Genomic DNA, 26382 nt, shown 5'->3' with positions numbered 1-26382 from the left:
TCAGGGTCTAAAGACTGCAACAAACTTAGCAAAGATGTGGTTGGTATCCAAAGGGAAAAGCTCTTCATTTCAAGGTAACATCTGCTTGAAGGGCTTGGTGCCCCAGAGGGTACTTTACCAGAAGGCCATTAAAGATACAAATGGTCTCTAAACTCCAACTTATTTTATGTTTCAATTCAGCAAGCCAGAGTCATCAATTTTTTTTCGTTTTTTCTTTTTCTTTTTTTTTTTTTGTCTATTCAACAATACTAGTCAGGGAGGTAGGTAAACATGAAATTGGCAGATGATGACTCTGAAACCTAAACCCATAGAGTAAAGCCAAATTAAAACATTTGCAAATATTCTTATTCTTGTATGTTGGTTCATTCAAAATAGAGACTTCTTTTTTGATTTTTAAACAGATACTGGTTTCATTCCCATGACAGTTTTGTTAAATATAAAGAATGTTTTCTTGTACATCTTCCACAGGACAATAAATAAATTGAAGTGCAAAGTCATTCCACTCCGAGAAGGGAAATTTCAAAATACATTTTAGAATTCAGGAACTTTTGCACTGCATGTGAATTAACTATTTTTAGCCTAAACATGAGACTTATATTTAGAGGCTGAAATCAGCTGATATAGCCTTATTTATGGTCTGACCCAACTGAGAGATGAAATCCGCTGTGATCATGGGCTTGGACATATAAATTCAAACTTAGTCTCTAAATATAGGGGGATCCTGATGACTAAAGGTAACATTTGCTGGAGTTTTCAGACTTAACAAAAGAGTGTCTGTTTTTGAGTGTTTTACGTTACATTTTTTTAATTGAATTTTTTTTAATTCAGCAGCTAAATTCCTTTTAAAATGATTTTATGTCTTGTCCTGATTACTAGTGGGAGCTTAGAAATCATACTGAAAACTTACGTTAAGTTTCTCTTTCATATTTCAGTAAAAATTACCTCAATTGACTTTCATATATATTTTGCAAACTTAGATTAATTTTATCAGAATATCTTTGGTAAAAATTAATGATATGCTTTTATTTCTTTGGAAAACACAATGTATTAGCCAACCTACTGTGGCAAAATCAACTGTGTTTTTCTCAGTAGAGTGATGGTCAATTCTTTTCTTTATTCTTATTAGCAGGGGAGATCAGATACTTCCCCCGTTATAAGGATTCAGAATTACTCATTTGAATGGGAGGATATAATCTCAAACTTCCTTTTGACGCTAGAAAATATCATCCTAGTCTAAATTAGTTCTTTCTAGTGATAATTCAACAAATGACATTTCTTATAACTGGATTTCACCTTATTTTCTAGTAAAAGTGCCTTTTAAAATGTATGGAGTAGTGAAATGAGCAGATCAAGGAATTTAAAGACATAGGGAAAATAATAAAGTGGTAAGAATTTTCCAAAACCATGAGCTCACTATCTTTTTCTTCACATATTTGATTAGTTTATAGAACTGAATACCTTCACAACTTAGAGTAATAGAAAAACTACCTCTCCACTTTTGTTGTTGTTGTTTGTTTGTTTTCAGAATTTGGCTTCATTATGTAGTAGAGAAATAATTTGGAGTCATTTTGAGACAGAAGTAGGAGTTTTGTCAAGTCAATACTGCATTGCAGTTTGGTCCACTGAAGAAGCTATGCCCGTGATACAAAAGATGCTTCTACACATTACCCACTTTATGTTCACTTCCTCTCCCCTTTTCTCTCATCAACTTTATTGGGTTAAAACACCACATACCGCTTTGAATAAATGACTCCCTGTGTCTGGAGTTTGGTTAGAATTTTACGTCCTGAACCAAACTTGTGGCTATGCTATTTGCACCCTGCCATAAGACTTGACATAATACAAAATATAAAGTCATAATAAAACCTTCTGGATGCCACCCCAAACCATGGAGCATTCAATTTAGAATCTCCTGAATATCAGGATGACAGATGGCACACAATCTGTATGGATCCAGCTCTCGAGCAACAGAAGCTCATAATTGCAAAGGCTACACTGATTAAAAGATACAAACACTGTTTCAAGTTGTCTGTATCAGAATCACAATGTTTGTTTGAAAGTGATCCTTCACTGGAAAAAAAAAAAAAAAAACAGTTTGATTAAATTGAAGAGAATGCGGTAACCTGTGAATTCTGAATAGCCACTCCATGAAAACAAGTTAATATATGATATTAGAAAGATGAAGGAGAGGAGTATTTACTGACACAACACTCTTCAATCTCTCCATTTTGATTACAAAAGCAGGCCTTACAATATTGATTTCATATAATATGCATTATTTGCCAAATTTTAAATTTGTCCTAATTGGATAATAACATGTACTGCTGTTAGTCTTCCCCATAGATGTCTTTTTCTTATGCTTCATTTCCTCAAAGTCAAACTCTAATTCTGTAATCTTATGTTAGATGTTTTTTAATGTCATCCCAATTGTCTCAAAGTGAGTGGTAGGATTGTATGCACGGGAAATAAAGATCTGGCTTTCTGTCACCAAGTCTTTTGGTACCAGGAGGCCACTGATGCTAACAAATTCCCATCTAGTTGGCTCCAAGAACTCCAAAGTTGGTCTGACTTCCTTCTCAGGCTCCTTGGTCTCCACAGTTGTAGTAACTATGGCAATATACTTTCCTTGTGCTGTCACACTGTGCGCAGAGGAGATGGTGCAAACACAGATATCTGACTTTCGACTGACTTGGTTCTGTGGAATAATGATCTGGCAGGAGTTGACATCACTGGTCTTCTTGATGGGGTGGCTGAGGATGTAAATAACTCTGATTACCTGGCCCACTTTTTCTGGCCGATCTTTTACATAGCGGAGGTCACAGATGAGCTGCTTACAGTGAGCAATTTCTCCTTCGGATTTTACACCAATTACTTTTCCATTCTGCACAATGATTTCGTCAATTGGTTTATTCAGCATATAGGTACTTTCATAAATAGCACTTAGCCTTGCAGAAAACCTTGTGGCAGTTCTCCAAGGCCACAGAGTGGATAAAGGTGTGGACTTTTGCCATATCTTGCCAAAGATTCACTGTCATGTTTAATTCTATTAATGGTTTCACAACATGGTTGATCTAAGTAGTCATCAGTTTTGTAAAGTGCAAGAGCATGACCAGTAAAATCTGTAACATCTTGGCCCAAATCAAATTTCTTATACACCTCTCACATTGTGGTCTTCTTAGGATCAATTCCCACTAAAGTTCTCGGATCTTTTTCATCTAAGTTGGCAACATACACTAGGAATTTCCTGAAGTGATGTTTCTTAAACAGTCCTATTAAGCTAGATGTCAGGGCTTCTGTTTCAGTGGAAGGAACCTTGTAGATTTTTCTACCCTTATAGACAAAGCTCCTTTCAGTCACTAAAATCCAGTTAGCCAGTTATCTCTGTATAAACAGCATTTTAACCAGCTGACCATTAGCCACAAGGAATTTGGGAATCAAGTCAACATTCCAGTCTCTTCCTCTCCTCATTGATGCTGATGGTGGTCCTGGTATTTTAAATCTTTTGTGTAAATCTTCCAGTAATGTTATAGAGGCACTCTCTCCTCCATAGTAAAGGTTTCAATCCATATGAAGAACTTTCTTGCCCTTCACTGACTTTATACTGGAAAGGATACATTCCACCAGGCCGATGCCCAGCACAATCACATCGTACTCCTCATTCATGATGGGTGGGGCAGGGGTGGACGCAGGACCCGAGAAAGGAAAAGGCGCACAGGCTCCGTGACCACCCTGTGAGGCTGTGAGATGCTCTCTGGCATGAGGGAAACTGGAAGAGTATCTCTCCACTTTTTTTTTTTTTTCTTTTCTGAGACAGAGTCTCGCTCTGTCACCTAGGCTGGAGTGCAGTGGTGTGATCTTGACTCATTGCAACCTCCGCCTCCCAGGTTCAGGCAATTCTCCTGCCTCAGCCTCCTGAGTAGCTGGGACTACAGGTGTGCACCACCACGCCTGGCTAATTTTTGTATTTTTAGTAGAGATGGGGTTTCACCATGTTGGCCAGGATGGTCTCGATCTCTTGACCTCGTGATCCACCTGCCTCGGCCTCCCAAAGTGTTGGGATTACAGGCGTGAGCTGCCATGCCCACCCCTCTCCACTTTTTAAGGAAATATTATTTCCAGTTAAGTTTACACTGGATCTTCAATTTTATGAAAATCATCTAATTTAAAAATACTGTCAATACTTTTTCTTTGACTTCATTTTCCTAAGTAGACATTTCTCCTGCTTGAGTATGGCCTAAATATATTGTTTTATTTCCATAGCTTGAAGGATAGTGGATTTAACATTATCAACATGTAAATCACTGCTCTGCCACTTACTCAGTTGAGTAAAATGGGAATAATAATATCTACCATGTGAAACTGCAAAACGGGTTACTGATGTGATGTACGGGAGATCCCCAGCACACACAGTATCTGGTGGACAGCTGTCTTTCATAAATATATGTTAAACTGGAAAATCAAGTCATGCTCTCTTTGATTGACTTTTACAGAGAATATGAAACAAGATAGCATAATTAATGATAGAGACAGGGCTTGAACTCAGCCCTTCTCCTGTTTCAACCACCTTTTCAGGCCCATAGGTACAAAGCAAAAACATAAAATAAGAATAAATAAAACAGATAACATGAAAACATTTTTTCCTTATTCCTTAAAACATATGTCTATTTAGCCACACATTCATTCTGATCCAAGTTTCTCTGTAGAGAGCTGTTGTCCAGCATTTATTGTGTGTATGGCCGGTTAAAAATGAATGCAAAATTCTCAGCTCTTGCAAACCAATTGCAAAGACAAAGAATGGCAGGCAAATGGGGAGGATAGGTGTTCCATGAGAACATCTCAGAGAATCGTCAACAAATATGCCCTGCAGTATCAGACTCTATTGATGTTGGTTCTACGCTGAGCTCTACTGCCATTTGCTATTTATTTTGACAAGCAGTTAAACCATCAGGAATGTGCTGATTCATTGCCCCTCTGATAGGAGATCACGGACCACAGGGGACAGTTTGGTAAGTAGGCTTCACACTGTGCTATTTTTTTCCCTAAAGGTTTGGTTTATCGTTAAGAAACAGGGAAATGTGGCAGAAAAACAAAACAAACCAAAACAAAATAAAACAAAACACCATGGCCTGGATTATAAGACCCCCCCCCTTTAAGGCCCCCCCCCCCCTTTTTTTTTTTTTTTTTTTTGAGATGGAGTCTTGCTGTGTCTCCCAGGCTGAAGTGCAGTGGCGTGATCTCGGCTCACTGCAGGCTCCACCTCCCAGGTTCATGCCATTATCCTGCCTCAGCCTCCCGAGTAGCTGGGACTACAGGTGCCTGCCACCACGCCCAGTTAATTTTTGTGTATTTTTAGCAGAGACGGAGTTACACTGTATTAGCCAGGATGGTCTTGATCTCCTGACCTGATTATCCACCTGCCTCGGCCTCCCAAAGCGTTGGGATTACAGGCATGAGCCAACACGCCTGGTCTATAAGACGCTTTTTTTCTAGCCCCATTTTGCTAAACATTCTCAATATATAGGCTAGGATATTTAATTTTATGTGACAACTTAACTGGATCATAGAGTGCCTAGATAATTGGTTCAATATCATTCTAGGTGTATCTGTGAGGGCATTTGTGGATGTGATTAACATTGGAATCAGTAGACTGAGTAGAACAGGTTATCTTTCCCCAAGTGGGTGTAGAGCATCATCTACTTAGGTGAAGACCTGAATAGAACAAAAAGTTGAAGGAAGGAAGAATTCACTCTCCTCTCTGTGTGAAGGCTTGAGCTGGAATGTTGGTCTTCTGTTGCCCTCAGACTGGAAATTACATCACAGATGCCCCTGATTCTCAGGCCTTTAAACTCAGACTGAAATTATGCAACTGGTTTTCTTGGGTCTTCAACACCCAGAGATCAAATTACAGGGATTTCTCAGTATCCATAATCATGTGAGCCTATTTCTTATAATAAATATCTTTCTATATACTGCATATGTAGATACAGATATATGATATCTATTATATTCTATCTACATACTGTGCAAGCATATGTATCTTTAGATCTATATCTATATGCATGTATCCACGTATGCATGGATGTAAGTATATATGTATGTATATCTATTTACCTACCAATCATCTATTTTATTGGTTCTGTTTTTCTGGAGAAACTTGGCTAGTGAAATGTATCCCTAGGCAATTTTATCATTGTGTAAACATCATACAGTGTACCTACACAATCAAAGATGGTATAGTATACCACACACCTAAACTATATGGTATAGCCTATTGCTTCTAGGCTATAAGCCTGTACATCATGTACTAAATATGGTAGGCAATTGTAAAACAATGGCAAATATTTGGTTTATCTAAACTTAGAAAAGTTGGTGGAAGGTGGAAACATGAAAGATTAAAAAATGATACACTTTTATAGGGAGTTTATCATGAACGGAGCTTACAGGACTGTAAGTTGCCCTGGGTGAGACAGTGGGTGAATACTAAGTAAATGTGAAGGCCTAGAACATTATGACCCACCACTGTAGACTTTGTAAACACTATACACTTAGGCTACATACAATTTATTGAAAAATATTTTTCTCCAATAAAAAATTAACCCTAGCTTCCTGTAACTTTTTTACTTTATTAACACTTAGCTTAAAACACATTGTGCAACTGTACGAAATTATTTCCTTTCTTTACATTTTTATTCTATATACTGTTTTCTGTTTTTAAAACTTAATTTTATTTACTTTTTGAACTTTTTGTTAAAAACTGACACAGAAATACACACACTAGCCAAGGCCTACACAGCTCAGCATTGTCAATATCACGGTCTTCCACCTCCACATCTTGTCCCACTGGGAGCTCTTCAGGGAAAATAACATGCATGGAGCTGTCATTTCCTGTGATAACAATGCCTTCTTCTGGATACCTCCTGAAGGACCTGCCTGAAGATGTTTGACAGTTAACTTTTTTTTTTAAGTAGAAGTACACTTTAAAACAATAATGAAAGCATAATATAGTAAATACAAAACCAGTAACATAGTCATTTATTACAATTATCAATTATTATGAACTGTACATCACTGTATCTGCTACAATTTTATACAACTGGTCACACAGTAGATTTCACTACACCAGCATGTCCCCAAACATGTGGGTGATGCTTTATGCTACCTCACCACGGGTATGACGTCACTAGGCAATAGGAGTTTTTCAGCTCTACTGTAATCTCATGGGACCATCCTCGTACATGCGTTTCATCTTTGATGTGTGGCATCATTATGCAACACATGACCATGGATAGCAATACTATTTCCAAATCATACCCTGGATTCTTCCTCTTCTCCCCGCTGCCTCATTGTGTTGGCAGTTTTTCCTATCCTCATTCACCTGGATCATAGCAGTAGCCATCTAACCAGTTTATTTCCTTTATTGACATCCTATATTATAGTATTTATCGCCACCATAGCCTGGGTTATCATCTATAAATGAAAATCAGTTCACGACTTTTTCACATTTAAAACTATCAGAGGCTTCCCATCAGAGTATAAACCCTACCTCCTTCCCACGGCTTGCACAGGTTCTTCACGGTCTGCCACTGGCTACTGCCCCCACTTCATTCCACACCATCCTTGAGCTGGCCACCAAGTTCATCCACGGTGTCTTTTGTCACGTGTGGGCTTTTGCATAACTGCCAGAGGGACTTCACACTAGGAGGCATTTCCAGCCTGATACACTCTTTTCTATGACATTCATGCCACAGATTGCTTCTTATTGTTCAGATTTCAGAAACAACTTTCCAGATGGTCTCAATCAGCTGTCCTGATTCTCTTGTCCACTCCACAGTAATCCCTGCTCAGTGTAAATCACTATTTCCTAGTTTTCAAATGATTAAATAAATGTATTGATATATTCGTTGATGTGCTTCCTCTCTGTCTGGCTCATGAGGATGTGTATTATCTGAGAGAAGGAAGTAATTATTCAATACTATTTCTCCAGTTCCAGGTACAGAGGCATGTCTAATATAAAATTACCATCCTAAAGTATTTGTTGAATTAAGCAACGTGAAACATTTATTTGAATAGTGTACATCAAATGAATTTGGTACAAATGCACAATTTATATGTCAAATCTACCTTAATACTTTCCTCATTAGTGTGCTATAATTAAAATACAATTATGTGACAATACTGCATTGTGTGATGGTTTTCAATGACTTATGATCTTGTCTTTATCAACTTGGATAGCTATAACAAATTATCATGGCTGATATACAATAAAAATTGATTTCCCACAGTTTTGGAGGCTGGAAAGTTCAAAGTCAAGGCAGCAGTAAGCAGGTTTAGTGTGTAAGCAGGTGAGTGTGTACTTCCTGGTCATAAATGGTTTCTTTTATGATGTCTTCAGATGGTGGAAAGGAGGCACTAATCCCCCCATGAGACCTCCACCTTTATGACCTAATCACCTCCAGGAGGCCCCACCTCCAAATCATATTGGGGATTAGGTTTACTCATAAAAATTTTGGGGAGATAAAAGCATTCGGTCTCTAGCATATCTCTTATTATCATCCACAAAGAAAACACAGAATAAAATAATTATCATTAGGAACTCACAACTCCCTGAAACATATCTATGGGTTTCAGTTTTTGAATGTACTAGACAAGCATTGAGTCAGTCTCCTCTGAATGTCTGGAATCAACTGAGTTTCTAAATGCAGGATTTTGAGATTAGTGGTAACTGAAGGAACTCCTGATTTCTTCCTTGAGAGGCCTGGACTAGGCATAGTCAATCTTCCATTCTAATATCTCAATAAAATCATCTAAGTACAAAGCTGATCTCCTGAAGAGTCTGACAGAGGAATTCAGTAGTTATAATTTAACTTAATTTAACTAGTTCTCATGACTGGAGTCTAGGACTCCTAACTCATAAACATAAAAGTATGTGCCAATAAGTTAATTTCAGATAAAAAGATGGAGGAGTCTATGTGTTTTTTCTTTGTTTTTATTTTATTCTAATGTCCAGGGATGATTCATTACTGTATAGATATTGCTATTGCATGAGCAAAAAATTCTGTATTTCCATAGTAAAGGGAAAAGGATGTATAACCTCATTATTGATATAATGCCATTAAATTAGTTGAAATGCTATGACCACAGTGTCTTTGGCAAGGCTGGGCACCCTCATGGGAACTGAAACTTGATGTGAAATTAACATATTGTATTAGCTAATGCACAATGTAGTGACACATCATACGTGGGCAGCAGCAATAGCTGATTGTCTGTATAGTTGATCTTGTCTATTATAATTTTTTTAAAATGATTTTTGTGTATGTGTGTGTGTTCCAATCAATTTTATTTATGAACACTAAAGATTCATGTTAATTTTCATGTATCATAAAAGTCTTTTAAAAAAATTTAAAATTATAAACACAATTCCTAGCTCACAGGTCATAAAAAGCAGGCAGCAGGCTGGATTTGACCCACAGGCCATAGTTGGCTGCCTCTTAAACAGGCTTTTATACATTATGCAAAGTGTTTCAAATTCCAGAGACTTTGGAGACTTTTCGTTTTTTAGATTTCTCATTTTAAAACATATATAATACAAGTTTTCTTTCTGGATCAATATACTTACGTGAGAGAAAATAATTCAGAAAAAAATAAAATCCTTACTTAAAAAAAGGGAAAAGTTGTAAAACAAACGTTTCGTCTTAAAATATATTTAGGAAATGTAAAATTAAAGATTAAAAATTTTATTTTATGCAACAAAATAATATACATTAATCTGGCACATAATTTCTCAGTTTTTACTTTAGAAAAAAGACAGTTAAGAAAAAGGTTTATAAATTTCTCAGTCCCTTTTATACAAAGTTGCAACTGAAACGAGCAATCACTTAGGTGTACAACCATCAACTCTGAATATAATATGAATTATACCTAGGAACTATAATTTACCAAGATGAGTTTTGCCTGCTTTGTGAAAAATGCACAATTATATCACAGAACGTTGTGGTTTCTACAATTTGTAACAATTTTGAAAAGGAAACTCCTGCCTCCATACTATAAGGAAACAAGAATACTCTTTCCATAGTCATCATCCTGTATTAAAAAAAAAAAAAAAACTTTATAGTCTGATTTACCTTTGTCAAAGGTAAAATGATTCACATTTGCATGGATTATTCTGATTCTCAGTAGTTCCTAAACACAAAACAAATTTTGCATGAACCTTTATCTGGGTTTTCCAAAGCAAGTATTATACTGGCAAAAGTCCATGAGCCGAAGAAAAAGATACTGAACATAAAAGGTTTACCAACTTTATCCTTTCTAATTTTACAATAGCTTCAGGTATTGAGACCTAACTGATTTCCTGTGCCTATCCATTGTGAACACATCTCAATCATCTACTTGTAATACTCCTCAGCATCATATTTTTGTCGTTGCTTTATTGTGTGACGTAGAAGATCCTTTCGTCCAGCTTCAATCATCTGTTCTTCCCAACACTTCATTTCATTATGATAACGAATTTCATCCTCTTTAGCAAGCCGAATATATAATTCCTTTTCAGAATCAGACAGATTTTTCCAGTTTTCCTTTACAGTCTTCAGCTTTTCCTGCGGTGAATCACCCTTAGCTTCTTGGAATCTGTCAGCTACATAAACGTTATAAGCTGAATGAGGTCTTTTTGGTTTTCCAAGCAGTGTTAACTCTTTTCTTTTTGTCATAGCTTTCCTTTTAAATGCTTGTCCATGATTTCTTTTTCCAAAGATGTAATCTGACTTGGAGTTAGCTGTTCTTTAAATCTGCTTATCTTTTCTTTGTATACCTGCCAGTCCGCCCTATAAGCATCTTGATATATTTTTTTCTTTGAATCAGGAAGTTCCCTCCAAAGCTTGGCAATTCTTCTAATTAGTTCTGTAGGTTTTGCATCTGGGTTCTCAGCTCTAAATATGGGTAGTCGTTCTTTAGAAAATCAAAGGTAAGAACTTACAGGTTTCTTTGGACAACTTGCCAAGACAGATGAAAAACACTTCGGTAAATACGCAAAACTGAAGGGGGAGCGCAGTCGACTCCCACAGCCGGTGCACAGCTCCGCTCGGACCTTCCCAGCGCACTCAGCACGCCCCACATGCTCCGGAGAAACGCCATCGCTCCAGCGGATGAGGCAGTAACCCGGCCCCAATCTCGGAGAACCTCCTGACACTACAGAACAACCCCAGCAATCACAACTAGAACCCGCGTGCTACCCTCCAGGGTTTTCTAAAATGATGTTTTTATAAGAGAAAAGCAAATTACAGAGAACCAGCAAAATTAAGGCCCCAGACTGTTACTGTGAACAAGTCCTTGACATCATTCTATCCCACCATATTCTTATACTGGTTTAAGAATTTAGAGCTAGAAGTTTTAATATATAAAATGATGATAAAACTATCAGGCCTCTATGGTGTTTTTTTTTGAAAATACTTGCTATTATTTTATCTCAGAGGAGACAAACCCATGGAATGATATTTTCTTAACACAAACTCCCTGTTTGCTTGAGTTTGCACTTGTTAAATTTTGACTGAGAGTTAGTCCACAGAAAGAGCTAAAAAGAGAAATCTCTCATAGAATCGCTGCCAGGCCTATAACAAAAGCCACCCTGCTGGTTGTAGCTCTAATAATAAACTCTCTTTTATACAGGCCTTTCAAAGTTACAGGGTCACAAAGTGCCTTGAAATAAATTTCAAAGGGAACAGTAAATTCTGGAATCACACCCAAACTCTTTATGTTCATGACTGTAACAGAGTTAATAAATTGTGGGCATAAATGAATAACTGCAATGTCCTGCTTGGAAACCCAGTGGTGAGTATGTTCATCAGATAAAAATGACCAGGTGTTGACAGGCAATAGAAAGGAATTATGAGCAGCAGGGGTTTAGTATCGATACCTCAGGAATTTAACTTATGTGTCAGAAACAAGGCTAGGGCTCTGGGAAAGGAAGGCGCAGAGATGGATGTACTTTGCAGACTATTACTGCAAAGCTTGGTATAAAGAGAAACAGGAGACCGAGCTGATTATCATATTCATGAGTTTGTCAACAATAATTGGCCAAAGCCTAGTTAACATAGAAACAGTAAGAGTCTTGACCGTTCATTTTCTGGGATTATCTCCTATGCAAAGCCTGCAGGAGCCCAACCATTCCCTACTTCACATAAAGATGATTAATTTTCTTCCTTGTCTTTTTTTCTTCCTCCCATCAGTATTGAGAAAGAACAAATAATTTGAATGGAAGACTTGGCATATTTTAGATCCAAGACAGAGACCCTGCAGTCTCAGTTCTCTTCCACATCTAAGGGGACTGCTGACATTTGAAATTTCATGAAGGAGGGTGGAGTGGAACCTCTACAACATGTTAGGACCTGGTTCTCTTAAACGGAGATATTTTCTTCCCTATTCTAAACTCCCAAAGCATCTCACTTCTTTGAGACTTAGCATTTTCTACTTTGTGTTACACTTTACATAAATGTCATTTTTAACTACATGTTCTCTCTCTGATCACCTCTAATCACCTTTAAGAGAAATCTGGGCCGGGCGCGGTGGCTCAAGCCGGTAATCCCAGCACTTTGGGAGGCCAAGACGGGCGGATCATGAGGTCAGGAGATCGAGACCATCCTGGCTAACATGGTGAAACCCCGTCTCTACTAAAAAATACAAAAAAATAGCCGGGTGCGGTGGCGGGCGCCTGTAGTCCCAGCTACTCGGGAGGCTGAGGCAGGAGAATGGTGTAAACCCGGGAGGCGGAGCTTGCAGTGAGCTGAGATCCCACCACTGCACTCCAGTCTGGGCCACAGAGCGAGACTCCGCCTCAAACAAAAAAAAAAAAAAAAAGAGAAATCTGTATGCTAATTTCTTGTCTCATTGACTAATATTTTGTATATTGTACAGTATCGGTAAATATTCCTCATTTTCTGTATTTTTATCTCCATGGTAAGAAATTCCAAAGTATGCTTTGTTAGTTTCCTGATTTATTATTTTTTTGTTAGCAAAGGCTTTTTTATGTCTAGCTTACTATATATTTACTTGCTAAAGTCTATATTTATTTTAGTTAATTCTTCAAGGCAGTGAAGAATTCTTCTCTGATTTCTGCTAACCTATACATCACATATATGATTTTCATGTATTGGCATTTACAAAGTTGCCTTTATTGTTAGCACACTGTAAAATCTATTGTAGGTAAAATCTAACTTCTCAAGGCAACTTGGAATTATGTTAATATATCATATCTCTGATTATGTCATTAAGTAACTATTGATTTGGAATTAGGTACCATTTCCTGCTTTACTATAAATTCTCTTGACCCAAAGAAAGATTATTAGTCACTGAAGCCAAAACTTTCATTTAGTGCTAACCATTTTGCCAATATTTTACCAAATTACAATCTTTAATCTTGAACATAACACTTGCAGGGACTGGAGGTTGAAATCATCCTGTTCCATCTCTGGGCATCTTTTCTGATGTAAAGTCTTCCTGAACTAAAACCAATATGTACTGAATTTTTCTTCAGTGGTCTTTGTCACAGACCTTGTAGGAAAAAAAAAAAAAAAAAAAAAAAAAGGAAATATCTTATCCATAGACAGCCAAAACTTTTTTAAAGTAGTTCCATTCTCCCACTGAATTTTCCTCATTTTGTGTAGTTTGGAGACTATTCACTGATGTAAACCCTGCCTGCTAACTGGGTTTGCTTGCGTTGCTGAGAGTACCCTAAATTAGGTCAAGTAGTGCCAGGAGTGGGACAGGGCATGTTTTGTGCTAAAGTTATGGTCTCTGTGAAGCTGAGGTTCACAGTAGGACATTTTTAAAATAGCACAACTCTGTTGAATAATGTTGAGCTTACAACTGAAAACCTTGTTTGTTTTTAATCTATGCATTTATTCATTCCTTGAAATATGGAAGCCCCTGTAAGTACACTGGTGAATTAGGTCAACATAGACCTCGTTCTCACAGATCTTAAAATCTAGAAGGCAAAAAAGTCAATTAACTCAGTGATATTTAGCTGCACAAAACATAATATGATAGGTGTAGCATGGGAACCTGGAACTACAGAGAAGGAGTGCACATCCCAGTGAAAGGCCAGCTATGCTGACTCAGAGGACTGGAGAAGAACTGGAGGCTTAAGCACTGGAAATGGTGGTCTCCTGCAGAGACTGGTGGTAGAACAGACAGAAGTGGGATCAGAAAATCAATATTTGGGAGGCAGATTTAGCAGGATTTAGTGATTAATCATATGTGGAGTAGTAAAGGAAAGGAGAAACGCAAGATGATATCAGATTTGTGGGTTGGGCACATGGCTAGATATGTGGAAACAGGGAAGAAGAGGAGAGAGGCAGGATTGGGAGAGTAGAGAGGCAGCGTTGGGTAGTACCTGAGATCACATATGAACAGGGTAATGACAATTGAAGAGGCCTCAAACACAGACACAATCAAAATAGAAGGGATGATCCCAAGTTCAAAAATTCAGTGATTTCAACACATTGACTAGAAATGCAGAAGAAAAAGGCTGGTGTCAGGGAACCCAAGGGGCAAGGAGTTTGATACAGAAGGAGAGAGTCAACAATGTCAGAAAGTACACAAAATTCACAGACATCAAAGCCTTATAAAATTAATTTCATTGTTGATAAGAAAGCTATTCATGACTTAAAAAGTGATTTTGGTGAAATGGTGGAGGCAGAATGTAATATATCCAAAGATCAGGGGAAAATAAAGAAGACGAGAAAGTGACTTTGGCAACAAAGTTCAGAGATCAGATCAGATGGAGTAGCAAGGCCTGTGAGGGGAAGGGTATTTTTAAGATGAAGACATTGGGATACTGATTAAAGGGGCCTGGCACAAAAGGAGACACTAACAGCCTGTGAGAGAAGAGGAAGTCAGTAGAATTCTCCCAAGGGAAATGTTCTCCATAAAGCTTCTTCTTTTGAAAAAAATTAAAGAGCTTTATTGAAGTATAATTTGTATATCATAAAATTACCTCACTGTAAGTGTGCAATTTAGTTATTATAGTCATTTATAGAGTTGTGCATCTATCTCTGAAATCCAGTTTCAGAACATTTCTGTAATCTCCAAATGCTTTCTCATGCGGGCTTGCAGGTCTTCCTTGCTCCCAACGCCCTCAACCGCCAATCTGCTTTTTGTTTTAACAAATGTGGCTGTGCTAGGCAATTTAATCCTATACTGTGTAACATCTGTGTCCGTGTTCTCTCACTTAGCATAATTTTTGTAGACTCATCTGTGTTCTAGTATGTACTCTTTTATTTACTGAATAGTTTAGTGGACATACTACACTTTTATTTATCTCTTCAAATGTTGATGGATATTTGGATTGTTTGCAATTTTAAGGTGTTACTAATAATGATGTGAAAAAACATATGCATATTTTCATACAGACATGTTTTCATTTCTCTTGGATACATTCCTGGGAGTACAGTTACTGGTTATATGATAAGTTTATGTTTCATGTTTTAAGAAAATGCCAACCTGTTTTCAGAGTGGCTATATCATTTTGTATTCCCATCAGCACTGTATAAGTGTTCTTAGTCCTCTGTATTTTGTCAACAATTGATACTGTCTGTCTTTTAAAATTATAGCTTATCTTAGTGGGTGTTCAAAGTTATTTCATCTTGTTTCAGTTTTGTCTTCTAAGGACTAATAATGTTAAGCATCTATGTGCTTATTTACCATTCCTATATTTTCTGTGATGAAATTTCTATTCAATTTTTGTGTCCATTTGTAATTGAGGTGTTTGTTTTGTTATTATTAAAAAATATGAATTACTTGCAATCCTTTATTAAATATATGATTTACAGATTTTTCTTCCAGTTTGTGGTTTGTCTTTTCATTTTCTTAATGATGTCTTTTGAAGCACAAAGTTTTAAGTTTTTTGGTTCAATTTGTCCATTTGTCCTTTTTAGAGATAATACTTTTGGTGTTCTATTTAAAAACTTTGTGCTCAAAACAAAGTAATAAAGAATTTTCTTCTGTTTCCTTCTGATAGTTTTATAATTTTAACACCTACATTTATTTATATAATGAATGTTGAATTAATATTTGTATACAATATGAGGTAGAGATCTATGTTTATTATTTTGCTCTGGATATTCAATTGTTCTCACACTATTTATTTGTGAAAAAAAAAACCCAACACTATTCTTTACCCATTAAATTTCCTTGGAATCTTTGCCAAAAGCCAAATAACCGTAAATGTTCTCTTTATAGTTTTTAAAAATAATTATTAAAACTAACTGCAGTGTGTAACACTGCTTTCTGCTAAATTTTAACAAAATTAAATCAATTGTTTAAGAATTACAAGTTGAACAAATTAGAAACACATTTTTTTGAAAATACTTGGAATAAGATGTTAACAAATCTTAAGAATACACTTATCTTCAATTATCCATAGATATTGTTATACCATTAAAGTAAGTATAAATTTGAAATATGTTCTTAGTCAGACAGAAATCTCAGGAAGCTGACAAAGGTTGGGGAACACAATATTTCCCTTAAAAACAGTAAGTCAAGTCCACACAGAAAGTAAACCAGTTAAGGCTGGGCACAGTGGCTCACGCCTGTAGTGCCAGCATTTGGGACGCTGAGATGGGTGGATCATTTGAGGTCAGGAGTTCGAGACCAGCCTGGACAACATGGTGAAACTGTATCTCTATAAAATTACAAAAATTAGCTGGGCATGGTGGTGCACACCTGCAATCCCAGCTACTTGGGAGGCTGAGACAGGAGAATTGCTTGAATCCAGAAGACCAAGGTTGCAGTGAGCTGAGATTGTGCCACTGCACTCCAGCCTGGGCGTCAGAGCAAGACTCCATCTCAAAAAAAAAAAAAAGAAAAAAAAAAAGAAAAAAGAAAAAAAAGAAAGTGAGGCAGTTAAAAGTGGAGCTTCTTTAGTTTATAGGCCTTACGTGGAATCAGTTTATGGCATCTGCCTGGTACATGCCTGATGGGTGAATCAGGCAGTGATTGGTCATGAGGCCAAATATCAGAGCCAAGAGAAGAAAGCACAGCTTAGTAATAAGTGGACAAGAATGTGATAAAAGGGTCAATTGAAACAAAAACTCAGTATTAAAGATCAAAGCTAAACAGTTATTCTCAATTAGGCTTTCCTGGATTTTGAGATTAAAGGAAGCAAGAATAGTTTTTGCCAAATCTGAAAGAATCCTATTGAATAATATTTTGCTGTAGTCTAATCCTAAAATAGGACGTAGAAACATTTTTTTTCTTGAGTGCCTACCATATGTTGGTACTGTTTTGAGTGTTTTCATGCAGATTTCCTTCGTCTGATTTTAGATACCATATTGTGTTGGTCCATTTTGTGTTGCTATACAGGAATACGTGATGCTGTGTAATTTATAAAGAAAAGAAGTTTATTTGGCTCAAAGCTTTTCAGGCTATGCAATCATGGTGCCAGCATCTGCTAAGTGAAGCCTCAGGAAGCCAACAATCATGGGGGAAGGTAAAGGGGGAGAAGGCATGTCACATGATGAAAGAGGCAGCAAGAGAGAGGAGGAGGCTCCGTTTAACAACCAGTTCTCAAGTGAATAATAGAGTGAGAACGCACTCATTACCATGGGTAGAGTATCAAACCATTCATGAGGGATCCATACCCATGACCTAAACACCCTACCAGGCCCCACCTCCAATACTGAGGTTCGCATTTCAATATGAGATTTAGAGGGGACAAACATGCAAACTATATATGAATAAGAATTTTAAAAAGAAGTGAAAGAAAATTGCTCAAGGCACAAAGGACCTCAGTCCAGATTTAAGAACAATCCTCTTTCCTTTGATTTATTTCAGCCCGCAAACTAAAGAAATATAGTATGTTTTTTTGCACTTTACTCTAACTTTCAAAGTTTACACACCCAGCCCCTGTGAAATTAAAGAATGATCCATCAAAATGGATGACACTTAAGTCACATTGACTGTAATTTTTGCCAGTAGTCCACCACTATAACCCCCATTTAAAGAACATGGTCTCAAGCTTCGCATGCATAAAGTTCACATGGGAAAAATTTAAAACACATCCTCCTGGTGGGTTTAATAACCAACGATTCTGGTTTAATAGATCAGGGATGGGACCTCATATAAGTGTTTAAAGAAATGTTTTATAACAAAGAAAAAAAGTAGTGATTTGTGTGGTCACAGATGAAATTTTGAAATTTTTCTCTGTGCTTCATGTTTATTTTCCATGTGGGTAATGGAATATATTATGAATTGATTCAAGGATTTAGATATCATAGGTCTGGTTGCAGTTATCACAGGTAATGATAACGGAAATCCAGAAAATTAGAAGATGATAACCACAGCTAAGATTCAGGAGAAACAGGTCAGATTAGACAACCACTCACTGGGGGAGCCCAGATGTGCATCTAGTCTGATTACCCACTGGGGAAGAAAGAGTTAAAGCCATTAGTTTTTCATCCATTTCTCCCTGAAAAGTAGACTAACGATCTAGTCTTACTCTTTATAAACATAAGTTGATAATTTGACCTCTTGGCAGTAAGAGAAATGATAGTTAATTAAAGGAAAATCATTATCTGTGGAATGCTAATGGTTGGGTGTCCCTGTTTTAGAAATGTTTATAGAAAACAAACCAATGATCTGTGGATTTTAGAGGGCTGACTCTCCAAAAAATGTCATATAAGATCTATAACTCTCTGGGTCTATAAAGTGGAGATGCTTCCTATTACAAATACTCATCACTCTGTGAGGTGACCCACAAATCTCTGCTAGAGACCTCATTTCAACCTGGGACAGACGGCCTGTGTCCAGTGTGAGGAAGGAAAGTTTTAGAGAGCCACACTGAATGCCCCCAGTTTTCTCGGCTTTGCTTTTGTTCTTGATTGTCTGGGTCCTTGAAACTATTAGTGAAACTGGATTCTGGGCAAGATCTATGATTAATTTGATCTGATTTGACAACCCAATCATTTGTGTTAGATCAATTAGTCTTCATAGTGTTATCAGAGACGTTCTCATCGGTTAAAACCTTCCACCACAGTACCCTGCAACACACTGATTTACCCATTAATTAAATGATATCATGGGAGCCTGGTAACTCACTGTAGTTTCAAAAGTTTCTTGGACTAGTCAAAGGACATAGTTGGTATGCTTATACAAGATGGGTCCTCAAGCGCAATTGTTCATTGTAAGAAAAGAAACCAAAATTATAGTTTTGATGTTATAATCGAAATTTAAAATTTAAATATTTTGAATATTTTACTTCTAACATATTTAAAATGGTAAAAACATAATAACATTTTTTCAGTTGTGGTTAATGTTAGGCTTCCGAGCCCAAGCCTGCAGGTATACATCCAGATGGCCTGAAGTAACTGAAGAATCACAAAAGAAGTGAAAATGCCCAGTTCCTGCCTTAACTGATGACATTACCTTGTGAAATTCCTTCTCCTGGCTCAGTAGCTGAGCACCTTGTGACCCCTGCTCCTGCCCTCAAGAGAACAACCCCCTTTGACTGTAATTTTCCACTACTTACCCAAATCCTATAAAACTGCCCCACCCCTAACTCCCTTTGCTGACTCTCTTCTCAGACTCAGCCCACCTGCACCCAGGCGATTAAAAAGCTTTATTGCTCACACAAAGCCTGTTTGGTGGTTTCTTCACATGGACGCGTGTGACAGTTAATATAAAAATAGATACTCCAAATCAGTGTTGGAGAAATAAAATTACTTTATAATTATTTGGCTTGTAAATGTTGTGCAAAGCTGCACTCCACATGGTGGGTACTACATATATACAGTTTTCATTATTTTACATTTAGTACTTGCTTGACCTTGGACAACTCTCTTAATCTGTTTGACTCAGTTGTTTGATATGTCAAATGAAAAACATGAAGGACCAGAGGAAGCGGAAAACAAGAATGAAAGATGAGGAATGAGAAAGTGGAAGAATGGAGGATGAAGAGGAGGAGGAGGAGGATTAAATAAGGGGAAGATGAATGTATATGACAGCACTTAGAATAGACTCTGACACCTTATAAGTGCTATATAAATGTTAACTAGTATGATTTTTAAATTTTTAAAATTTTTAGATATATAATATTTTTAGACAAAAATTTAAAAATGTTTAGGCATAATTGTACATATTTATGGAGAACAGTATTCTACATGTGTATGTATATGTAAGTATACATATATAAATACATATATATGTAAATCAATGTGTTTTATCCCTTTTTTTTTTTTTTCTTCAGAAAATGAGCATACAAATATCTACATGCAGTACCATGGGTATTCTAAAGTCCATCCTTTACCGAATTATCAGAAAAGACTGTATGTAACATTTCTTAATAAATGTATAAATAATTTTCTTATAAATGCCTCGATGGTTAAAATATAGGAAGACAGAAGTTTGCTGACAGTATTGGAAAATAAAAGCAAAATATCCTGCTATCTCAGAAAGTCTCTCCATTAATGAAGCAGAGTTTTGCTATTAAATAAACATTAAAGAAGGTCGTAATGCCCATCACAGGCACTTCCTAAAGGGAGCACAAAATCAGAAAGAAATCTGACCCTTTTACGTAGCTAGGAAGATACAATGCAATACATATATTTTTGCAGGATAAACAACCAGTACTCAAGTAAGAGAAGGTAACAGCACCATTTGCAATATACTGTTGATTCTAAATTCACCTAGTAAAAAAATTGGCTATCTGTTAGTTAATTGCCTTTATCCAGAAGAAAAATGGAACTTCTTGTATCTTCTTGACAAGCAGGTAGTTTTACAACTAGAAATCAAACACCTAAATTAAAGTCTCACTCTCCTGCCTAGGAGGGGAGACAGAGGCACTAACGTCCTTGACATTCAGATTTCAAAGAGATGGCTCCCAAGCCCCCGAGGAAAACATTTCTGGTTATAAAACTGGAGAGGAGCTTATTTAGTGTTTAAACAGGTTTACATACCTCTCAATGGTACATGGAAAGGATTTACAATGAGCAGTTTCCTAAGGGAAATGCTCTAAGTTAAAGAGGGGAGGTCTCTTTCCCCTTTTCACCAGGGAAATTTTCAAAATTTCTCTTCAGATTCTTATTTGCCCTTATGGTAGCATAGCCTTCTGACAAAAATTAGATTTTATTAGAGTTTAAAATAAAACAGATGTTCTACAAATGAGGTTGTTACTGATTTTATATTTCCTCACATTCATTTACTTATTCTTCCCAGCTTTCGATTCCACAAGGGCTTGTTAATAAATCCCCAAGGAGCTGTTTGCCTGTGTCCCCAAAAGTCTATAGAATATTCTGTGATTAATAAAAACAGACACACAGAAATCTTCTGAATAGAAATTCAGAATCCTAGCTTGTCCCTTCTTCTAAGATAATTTAGATGTTGCTAAGCATGAAGGCTATGGGCTTATGACCACTTCATGTTTTATTTTTGATATGAAATAATGCTCTTTTACAAAATGATACATTTCTAGAAAAAGGGTCCAGTGGAAAAGATTAGATTGATGCGACACAATCAGAGTTTTTTCAAAATGAGCAGAGCGACTGTTCCAATATCAACATTAACAGTGGTGTCCTGATCATTTCCCCTGTTAATGCTAAAATGAACATAGATTTCTTCCTTCATTAAATACCAACATTTCGATCATTTGCCAGAGAATATTAATCACTGGCTTCATAGAAGGCTCTAGGAAGAGTAAGTGCTCTCCGCAAGACCAGTCTGGTTGCTGTGAGTATTCACAGACAAATGAAGTCCAGCTGCTTATTCTCACCGCGTAACAACAAGATGCAGACAAACTGGGAAAGAAAGGAGTTTATGTTTGCAATGGTTACAGGAAGAACGCAGAGTAACTCACCAGACCAACTGAAAGTCATAACTTTTTTCTTTAGCTTATATATACAATTCAGGTTTATGCCTATGTGCCGGAGTCTTCCTTTCTCCTTCCTTCCTTCCTTCCTTCCTTCCTTCCTTCCTTCCTTCCTTCCTTCCTTCCTTCCTTCCTTCCTTCCTTCCTTCCTTCCTTCTTTCTTCCTTTCTCTCTTTCTTTCTTTCTTTCTTTCTTTCTTTCTTTCTTTCTTTCTTTCTTTCTTTCTTTCTTTCTTTCTTTCTCTCTCTCTCTCTCTCTCTCTCTCTCTCTCTTTCTTTCTTTCTTTCTTTTTGAGGCGTAGTTTCACTTTTGTCACCCAGGCTGGAGTGTAATGGCACCATCTCGGCTCACTGCAACCTCCACCTCCCGGGTTCAAGGGATTCTCCTGACTCAGCCTCCCAAGTAACTGGGATTATAGGCATGTGCCACCATGCCTGGCTAATTATTGTATTTTTACCAGAAATGGGCTTTCACCATGTTGGCCAGGCAGGTCTTGAACTCCTGACCTCAGGCGATTCACCCTTATCGGCCTCTCACAGAGTGTTTCTTAATCAATCTAAGCTTAACTAAAGGTCTTCATGTAGGAAGGTTTTTTAGATTTGTTCTTGGACTGGATTAAAGGGTTGAGAAAGTCCAGGTGTGGTTTTAATTTTTTTTTTTTTTTTTTTTTTTTTTTTTTTTTTTTTTTTTTTTTTTTGCATTTCAGCCCTTGTACTCAGGCACCAATTTCTCCAGCTCTTTAATATTTATCTTATACATTCATTATTACAGCAAAGGGATAATGCAGACTTAGCTGCTTGTGGAGCTCTGGCCTGCCACCAGAGGACTGAACCCAGAAAGACTACCTCTGTCAAAGGACAGGGCCCCTGGAGGCCTCCCCAAAAGGTGATGCCTCAGATAAATACTGAAGAGTAATTTGCCAGGTGAGAAAGCAGGATAAGGCATTTCAGTCAAACCAAAGCATAAAGACTTGAAAAAAGGTATTTATTTGGAAATAAGTATTTGCGTGTGTGTTTGTGTATGCATGTGGTGGTGGTGGTGGTGATTATTTAGTGAGTTAGAGAAGTGTCAAGAAAAGGGCTAGAATGTGAGTTAATAGCTATGTCATCCTGACCTTAAGCAACAGTATGCTATGTAAGGCATTTTGCATTTCATCCTGAAGACGGTTCTGACAGATTTCAGAGAGATGGAAAATCATTAGTTGTATTGTTGTAATAAAATTTTCCCTTTTGACAGCCTGAAATAGGTGGAGGAGGCAGCACCAAGGAAGTTGTGCAGCACAAGGCTGGCAGGATGGCAGGGCTTGTGTTACCAGCAGATTCGATGTAAGGAGGAATTTAGTGGAGCTTGTCTAAGGTGAGAGGTTTAAGGACATCACATTTGAGAATTAGGTCTTACAGTTGTAAATTTAGCCTTAATCAAGCAAATTTGTAGCTGATTGCTGCTAAAACTTGCACTACTGAATGTAGAATTCCTGGGGTGTTTCTTATCTGTAAAAAAAAAAAAAAAAAAAAAAAAAAAGCAGTGACTATTTTATAGCCAGCCTTCTCTCTTGAGTACACGTGCCAGGAGAGTGAATGAGGAACAGGCAGCTGTCAGGTGGCTGCAGAGGACCCAGGAGGTCACCTCAATGAGTGGCTAATTTGGCACTGAGGCTGATGGGAAAGGCACCTTGTTGTAGTCCTTTTTGTGCCTGTTAATTAACTGCGTTAAATTTCAATTTTCTTAAAATGCAGGAATTGAATAGATGACCACTGAAGACACTTTCAGCCCTCATGGTCTAAGACTCTTGATTGACATCATCTAATTTGGAGCTCGTGGCCTAGTTTTCAATTTTTAAACCTTCTATTTTTGATTTTCATGAGAAAACCTTTCTATGTCTGGTCACATCTACTTTATGTGAATGAATTAACTAGAGAGAAATATAGAATACCTTTCCTCCTTTTGTATTTAGGATAATCTTTTTCATGTCAAATAACAGTGAAGGTTATGCTTGTCTGTGAAATGGAAGTAGTATTCTGAAACTCATATAGATAATTAAAAAAAAAAAAAAAAAAAAAGAACATGATGTGATTTTGCCTAACTGGTAAGGTGCCACTTTGCAAGGCACACGATAGCGTCCACAGTGAAAGCTTCCACCTTCCTATGCTCTGCCTCAGATGGTCCCATTGGCATATCCCACTTCATTTTTCAAAACTAATTAGAATATATTCACTTTTGTCTGTTATATATTCAGGGAGAAACCCTATATCTATACAAATGAGGTGGACTTCCATTGCCAATCGAATTTACTAAAGGTCCCAGGCAGATGAGGGACTGTCAGAGAGATTTTCCCAAGGAAAGCACAGAGCAGAGATGGGCACCCTGTGCACAGGTCACTAGTCTGTATGCTGGAGGGTGTGCTGGAAACTGCTTAACAGTCCTTTGATAATTATAATAGTTATGTACAATAAAGTCGAATGGGAAGCAAACATCTCACATGGCAAGAGCAGGGGTGAGAGAGAGGGAATGGAAATGCCACACACTTCCAAACTCTAGATCTTGTGAGGACAGTACCAAGGGAATAAGTGTTAAACTATTCATGGAAACCCACCTCCATGAGCCAATCACCTCCCCTCAGGCCCCATCTCCAGCATTGGGGATTACATTTCAACATGAGATTTGGGGTGACAAATATCCAAACCCTATCATTCTGCCTCTTAGACCCCAAATCTCATGTTCTTCTCACATTAAAAAAGTACAATTATGCCTTGCAAATAATTCCCCAGTCTTAATGCGTTTCAGTATTAACTCAAAGTCCAAAGTCTAAAGTCCCATCTGGAGATGAGTTTCTTCCACCTAAGCCTGTAAAACTAAAACAAGTTATTTATTTCAAAGATACAATGCAAGTTCAAGCATTGGGTAAATATTCTCATTCCAAAAGGGAGAAATTGGCCAAAAGAAAGGGCAATGAACCCCATGCAATTCTGAAAGAGTACAAAGAGAGGAATTTTACAGCTGGGCCTCTGGGGATGACATCACATATCTGTAGAACTGTGATGCCCACCTGAGTCTTAAAGCCAGCAAGTTTTATTAAAGATTTCAAAAGGGGAGGGGGTGCAAGAACAGGGAGTAGGTCACAAGATCACATGCTTCAAAGGGCAAAAGAGGAGAACAAAGATCACATGCTTCTGAGGAAACAGGACAAGGGCAAAACAACTACTGATAAGAATCTAAGTTCAGTAGTGCACGTATTGTCTTGATAAACATCTTAAACAACAGAAAACAGGGTTCAAGAGCAGAGAACTGGTCCGACCTCAAATTTACCAGGATGGAGTCTCCCAATCCTAGTAAGCATGAGGGTACTGCAGGAGACCAGGGTGTATTTCGGTCCTTATCTCAACTCATAAGACAGACACTCCCAGAGCAGCCATTTATAGACCTCCACCCAGGAATGCATTCCTTCCCCAGGGTCTTAATTATTAATATTCCTTGCTAGGAAGAGAATTTAGCAATAACTTCCCTACTTGCACATCCATTTATAGGATCTCTGCAAGAAGAAAAATATGGCTCTATTCTGTCTGACCCTGCAGGCAGTCACACCTTATGGTTGTCTTTCCTCGTTCCCTGAAAATCACTGTTATTCTGTTCTTTCTCAAGGTGCACTGATTTCATACTGTTCAAACACACATTTTACAATCAATTTGTACAGTTAACACAATAGTGGTCCCGAGGTGACATACATTCTCACCTTACAAAGATAACAGGATTAAGAGATTAAAGTAAAGACAGGCCTAAGAAATTATAAAAATATTAATTTTGGGAACTGATAAATGTCCATATTAAAATGAAATCTTCACAATTTATGTTCAGAGATTGAAGTAAAGACAGGTTTAAGAAATTATAAAAGTATTATTTGGGAACTGATATATGTCCATATTAAAATGAAATCTTCACAGTTTATGTTCCCCTGTTGTGGCTCCAGCCAGTCCCTCTGTTCGGGGTCCTGACTTCCCACAACAGCCTCCAATTTTATATTTTCCCTTGGCACTGCTCTAGTAGAGATTCTATGTGAGGGTGCCACCCCTGCAGCAAGCTTCTGCCTGGGAACCCAGGATTTCTGATACATCCTGTGAAATCTAGGTGGACACTGCCAAGCCTCCTTCACTCTTGCACTCTACATGCCTACCAGGCTTAACACAACACAGAAGACACTAAATCCCTTTGGTTGTGCCCTTTGGAGTTGTGGCCCAAGTTGCATATGAGGCCCTTTCAGACTTAGCTGGAGCCAGAGCAGCCAGGATGTGAGGAGTAGCTACCTGTGGTGGAGCAGGGCAGTGGCACCACAGGCCTGGCCCTCAAAACCATTCAGTCCCCCTATGCCTCTGGGTATGTAATAGGAGGGACTTCTTAGAAGATCTCTGAAATGGCTTCTAGGCCTTTTCTCCATTGCCTTGGAAATTTGCACTTGGCTCCTTTTTCATTATGTGACTATCTCTAGCAAGTGGTTGCTCCACAGCTTTCTTGGATCCTTACTCTGATAAAGCGTTTTTTTT

At 37.6% G+C, this 26382-nt stretch overlaps 2 pseudogenes; both read right to left on the bottom strand.

Annotated features, from left to right (window-relative positions):
• Window positions 1-2401: 2401 nt before the first annotated feature.
• Window positions 2402-3663, bottom strand: LOC111534903 (annotated as a pseudogene).
• Window positions 3664-10382: 6719 nt separating this feature from the next.
• On the bottom strand, window positions 10383-11142 carry LOC111533911 (annotated as a pseudogene).
• Between the last annotated feature and the right edge of the window lie 15240 nt (window positions 11143-26382).

Source organism: Piliocolobus tephrosceles, unplaced genomic scaffold, assembly GCF_002776525.5.
Source record: "Piliocolobus tephrosceles isolate RC106 unplaced genomic scaffold, ASM277652v3 unscaffolded_41224, whole genome shotgun sequence".
In the NCBI taxonomy this organism is placed as follows: Eukaryota; Metazoa; Chordata; class Mammalia; order Primates; family Cercopithecidae; genus Piliocolobus; species Piliocolobus tephrosceles.
This window is presented reverse-complemented; position numbering and strand designations above follow the sequence as displayed.